The following is a 6,017-nucleotide window of genomic DNA, read 5'->3' as shown; positions in this document are numbered from 1 at the left end:
TGTTTCCTTAATTTCTCTTTCTGACTGTTCATTGTTGGTGTATAAAAATGCCTCTGATTTCTGAGTATTGATTTTATATCCTGCCACTTTGCTGAATTCACTTATCAGGTCCAGTAGTTTTTTGACTGAGACTTTAGGGTTTTCTATATACAATATCATATCATCTGCAAATAATGATAATTTTATTTTTCTTTTACAACTTCAATGAATTTTATTTCTTCTTCTTGTCTGATTGCTGTGGCTAGGACTTCCAGGACCATGTTTAATAAGAGTGGTGAAAGGGGGCACCCCTGCTTTGTTCCTGATCTTAAGGGGATTGCTTTTAATTTTTGCCCATTGAGTATGATGTTGGCTGTGGGTTTCTCATAGGATGGCTTTTATCATGTTGAGGTATGTTCCCTGTATTCCCACTTTGCTGAGAGTTTTGATCATGAATGGGTGCTGGATTTTATCAAATGCTTTTTCTGCATCTATTGAAATTATCATATGGTTTTTCTCCTTCTTTTTGTTTATGTGATGAATCACATTGATTGATTTACGAATATTGTACCAGCCTTGCCTCCCCAGAATAAATCCCACTTGATCATGGTGTATGATTTTTTCCATATATTGTTGGATCTGGTTTGCTAATATTTTGTTGAGGATTTTTGCATATATATTCATCAGAGATATTGGCCTATAATTTTCTTTCTTTGTGTTGTCTTTGCCTGGTTTTGGAATCAGAAGTATGCTCGCCTCATAAGAGGAGCTTGGAAGTCTTCCTTCCTCTTGAATTTTTTGAAATAGTTTGAGAAGGATAGGAGTTAGTTCTTCTATGAATATTTGGTAGAATTCCGTTGTGAAGCCATTGGGCCCCGGACTTTTCTTTGTTGGGAGTTTTTTGATAACTGTTTTGATCTCATTTGTTGTAATCGGTCTGTTTAGGTTTTCTAATTCTTCCAGATTGATTTTTGGAAGATTGTATGTTTCAAGGAATTTGTCCATTTCACCTAGGTTATCTAGTTTTTTGGCATACAGTTCTTCAAAATATTTTCTTACAATATTTTGTATTTCTGTTGTGTCAGTTGTTATTTTCCTCTCTCAGTTCTAATTTTATTTATTTGAGTCCTCTCTCTCTTTTTTGTGGTGAGTCTACTTAAAGGTTCATCAATCTTGTTTACCTTTTCAAAGAACCAGCTCCTAGTTTCATTGATCCTCTGTATTGTTTCTTTAGCCTCTATGTCATTTATTTCTGCTCTGATCTTTATTATTTCCTTCCTTTTACTACATATGGGCTTTACTTGATGTTCTTTTTCTAATTCTTTTAGATGCAGGGTTAAGTTATTTATTTGATCTTTTTCTAGTTTCTGAAATTGTGCCTGTAGTGCTATGAACTTCCCTCTCAGCACTGCTTTCACTGTGTCCCATGAAATTTGAGTTGTTGTATGTTCATTGTCATTCGTTTCTAGGAATTTTTTTATTTCTTCTTTGATCTCATTCTTAATCCATTCATTATTTAACACCCTGCTATTTAGTTTCTATGTGTTTAGAATTTTTGAGCTTTTCTGCTGTGATTCATTTCTAGTTTCATGCCGTTTTGATCAGAGGAAGTGCTTGATATAATTTCAGTCTTCTTAAATTTGTTGAGAGCACTTTTGTGCCCTACCATATGGTCTATCCTAGAGAATGTACCATGAGCACTTGAAAAGAATGTATATTCTGCTGCTTTAGGGTGAAAGGTTCTGAAGATATCTATTAAATCGAGTTGATCTAGTGTTTCCAATAAGTCTGCTGTTTCTTTGTTAATTTTCTTTCTTGAGGATCTATCTAGTGATGTTAGTGGGGTATTGAAATCCCCTACTATTATAGTATTGCTGTTGATCTTGCCCTTTAAATCCATCAAAGTCTGTTTTATATATTTTGGTGCTCCTATATTAGCTGCATAGATATTTATAATAGTTATATCTTCCTGTTGGATTGCTCCCTTTATCATTATGTAGTGGCCTTTTTTATCTCTTACTATGTCCTTTGTTTTAAAGTCCAATTTGTCTGATATATGTATTGCTACCCCTGCTTTTTTTTTCATTTCTGTTTGCATGAAATATTTTTTTCCATCCTTTTACCTTCAATCTATGTGTGTCTTTTGTTCTAAGGTGTGTCTCTTGTAGACAACATATGTATGGGTCCTGTTTTCTTATCCACACAGCTACCCTATGTCTTTTGATTGGATCATTTAATTTATTTACATTTAAGGTTATTATTGATATGTAGTTGTTTATTGCCATTTTCTTCTTTAAAGGTGTATTCCTTTTTTTGCTATATTCTTTTCCCACTTTGATCTGTTTACAACAGGCCCCTTAACATTTCCTGCAGCATTGGTTTTGTTGTAATGAATTCCTTGAGTTGTTTTTTGTCTGGGAAGCTTTTTATTTTTCCTTCGATTTTAAATGATAGCCTTGCTGGATAAAGTAGTCTTGGTTGTATGTTCTTGTTCTGCATTACTTTGAATATTTCTTGCCATTCCCTTCTGGCCTCAAGCGTTTCTGTTGAGAAGTCGGATGTCATCCTTATGGGGGCTCCTTTGTAGGTGATAACTTTTTTTTCTCTTGCAGCTTTTAATATTTTCTTTTCATCGCTTAGCTTTGGTATTTTAATTATGATGTGTCTTGGTGTAGGTTTCTTTGGGTTTCTCTTTAATGGAGTCCTCTGTGCTTCTTGGACTTGTGAGAGTTTCTCTTGCATTAATTTAGGGAAGTTTTAAGCTATGATATGATTGAACAACATCTCTATTCCTTGTTCCTTTTCTTCTTCTTCCGGAACCCCTATGATGCGGATGTTATTTCTCTTCATGTTGTCACAGAGCTCTCTAAGAGTTTTCTCTGACTTTTTGAGTCTCTTTTCTCTTTTCTTCTCTGCTTTCATGCCTTCATTCCAGTTGTCCTCTAACTCGCTGATTCAATCCTCTGCTCTATTTATCCTCTTTTTAATTCCTTCCATTTTGGTCTTTATTTCTGATATTGTATTTGTCATCTCCGACTGATTCTTTTTCATACTTGCTATTTCTTTATTTAGGTGTTCGTAGTGACCATCCATTGTTGTTCTAAGATCCCTAAGCATCCTTACAATCATTATTTTGAACTCCGCATCTGGAAGTTTGATTATTTCTGTATCACTCAGTTCATCTCCTGAAGGTTTCATTTGGATTGCACTTTTTTGTCTTCTCATTTTTGGTGTTTTGTTTGTAGAGTTGGTTGAGTCTAGGCTTGGTGTTGTATGCCTCCAGTTTTCAGTTGTGTTATTTCTAGGTCTTCTTGGGTTGGTATCAGCTATTATTTGTAATCCACTTTCGGATTTGGGCAGCTTTGAAGTCTTGATTTGTTTGTTTTCTTAACAGGTGATAGTCTTGTTAACTGATCTCAGCAGGGGGCTTCCTTGAAACTGTATCCAGGAATGCTGTGGGTGTAACCTGAGACTCTGAAGGTCTCTTCCACCAACTAATCTCACTGGGGGCAGGGTTTTTTCTCAGCTTCAGTAGGAGGAAGTGTATCTCAGATCTCCATGGAGACCTGAGTTACTGCCCCTCCTCCCCACTTCTTGTTTTCAGCTGTGTCTTTTTGCGCTGATTGGAGCTGGATAGATGTCCAGAGATCTCTGATCCAGAAGCACTTCAGCTCTGTTTTGTGAAAGGTTCAGTCCCCCCCGCCCCAGCTATGGTTGCCTCCAGCACAGATGAGTCAGCTTTTTTATTTTGTTTCCTGCATTCCTTAGCCCCTCACAGTCTGTCCCTCTCCCTGTCCTTTCCACTTGGGAGATAAGCTGGTCTTTTGAACCCACCTCGCTCCCTGGTCACCAGGTAAGTGGCTGTGAGCAGTAGTTTCTGCTCTTTTTCTGCTGTGAAATCCTCTCTGGACTCTCAGCCTCACCCCCTCCCTCTGTTCCTGTAAGCAGAGGAGATTTAGGCACTCCTTACCAGGATTATTGTGGCTTCCTTTTTGCTCCTTGGTTTTTGAGAGCTGTTCTTGCAGTTCAGAGTTGGTTTTTCATGCTGATTTTTCCTAAATTGATTTGTATTTCAGTTTGGTGGTGAGACCTGGGTGTCTGTGCATCTGCCTACTCTGCTGCCATCTTGGAGCTCCTTAAGGAGGGTTTTTTGCTACCTGTCTTGTCTCAGCCTCTGTGTGAGTTTCTGTGAGTGTGTGTGTGTTTGCGTGTTTGCGCATGCGCACTCTTCCTCTGGTGGGTGCTGCTGGTCTTTCCGCCCACCTCCAGGCTGTCTTGGCCCAGAAGTGCCAATGAGGCTTCACCAGCACAATCTGGGTTTTCACCATCATTTCCTGAGAAAACACAGCCTTTGCTCTCCTCTTTCCCAGCCAAGTTGGTGAAGGATCCAGGGGCGCTGGATGCAAAGAACCATGGACCAAGCTCCAAGTACTCCCCACCAGGGAGAACTGTTTGTTCCTGAGTTCTTCAGTCCATGTGGCTTGCTTTTTGTCATCTGTGAAAATGCTACCATTCAGCCCACCCTGTGAAGGACCCTGCACTGAGTGCTGGAGATTCAAAACCTGCAGACTCTTAAGGGAACTGACAGTTAAAATGGAAAACATTCACAGAATAGAAGAATATCTTAAAAAGGCATTTTCATGGGGTACAGCCCTTCTTACAGGAACAGGGAAGACTTCAAAACGGCTGAGCCTAAAAGTGGGCTTTGAATGATGTATAGGAGTTAATCAAGTAGAAGGCAAGGGCTCCTTCGATGATTGCCAAGCATTTGTGGCTGTAGTGATTGAAACTTCAGGCCCTAGCAGGTGCTGAGTACACTTAAAAGACAGTTGTGATGGTAATAGTGGAATTATTTGGGGGCTGAGAAGTCCCTTATGCCTCAGAAAAGAAGATAACTTTCTGATCTTTCCAAATGATGTGATGTGATTACATTGAATGAGTTAATGACCACATGTAAGAATATATAGCCCCAGACCTTAGAAATAATCAGAGAAAAACCTTGGATAGTTTTCTGATTTGGATCCAATGGGCTCTTCTAGATTCGAGCTTTCTTTGACTTGGTCATGTAAACCAGCTTTTATGGAATCATTAAGGCTAAAACACAAAAACAGGAGAAAAAGCCTCAATTATCTAGAACGTTGTCATCAGAAAATTCAGGAAGATGCTATTTTCATCTCTGTCTCCTACTATTTTTACCATTGCTGTTTTCACATTAAATTACAAACAGGTGGTGGCCTTGGCTTCTTGGCTCAGCAGTAGAGCATCAGCCCAGTGTGCGGAAGTCCTGGGCTCAATTCCCAGCTAGGACACACAGAAAAGGAACCCATCTGCTTCTTAAACCTTCCCCCTCTCCTTCCTTTCTATCTCTCTCTCTTCCCCACCTGCAGCCAAAGCTCCATTGCAGCAAACTTGGCCCCGGGCACTGAGGAGGGCTCCACGGCATCCACCTCTGGCACTAGAATGGCTCCTGTTGAAACAGAGCAATGCCCCAGATGGGCAGAGCATTGCCCTCTGGTGGGCATGTTCAGTGGATCACAGTCGGGTGCATGTGTGGAGTCTGACTGCCTTCCCGCTTCTAACATTGGGGGAAAATAATAATAAATAAATTACCAACAGGTGGTAATAGCCTTTTAGCAACTGGGGTCTCCAGAGTTCCTCATCTCACTGTGCTGCTCTAGACGTTTATCTCTGTTGTAGCACCTAGTCATTATTTGGCTTCTTCACCTGACTTGTTGCTTTTAAGTGAAAGGGACTGAGTTTTAACTATCACTGAATCCCCAGTGCCTAGCATGGAGTTTATCAGATAGTAGGTGCTTAGTAATATTTATAAAATGAATGAGAAAACCGAGGCCTACAGAGAACCCATGTGTCCGTCGTGTATTTTGACTTATGTCAAGCCTTTATTTTTTGCCAGGCACTATTCTAAATGCTTAACATTTAGCATCTTATTTAACTCTCATATAATAACACTGCATTTCAAATGAGGAAATAAAAGCATAAGTATGAAGCAGTTCATTTAGTCATAGAGCCTGCAAAGA

The sequence above is a fragment of the Saccopteryx leptura genome, chromosome 5 (genome assembly GCF_036850995.1).
Source record: "Saccopteryx leptura isolate mSacLep1 chromosome 5, mSacLep1_pri_phased_curated, whole genome shotgun sequence".
Taxonomy (NCBI): domain Eukaryota; kingdom Metazoa; phylum Chordata; class Mammalia; order Chiroptera; family Emballonuridae; genus Saccopteryx; species Saccopteryx leptura.
This window is presented reverse-complemented; position numbering follows the sequence as displayed.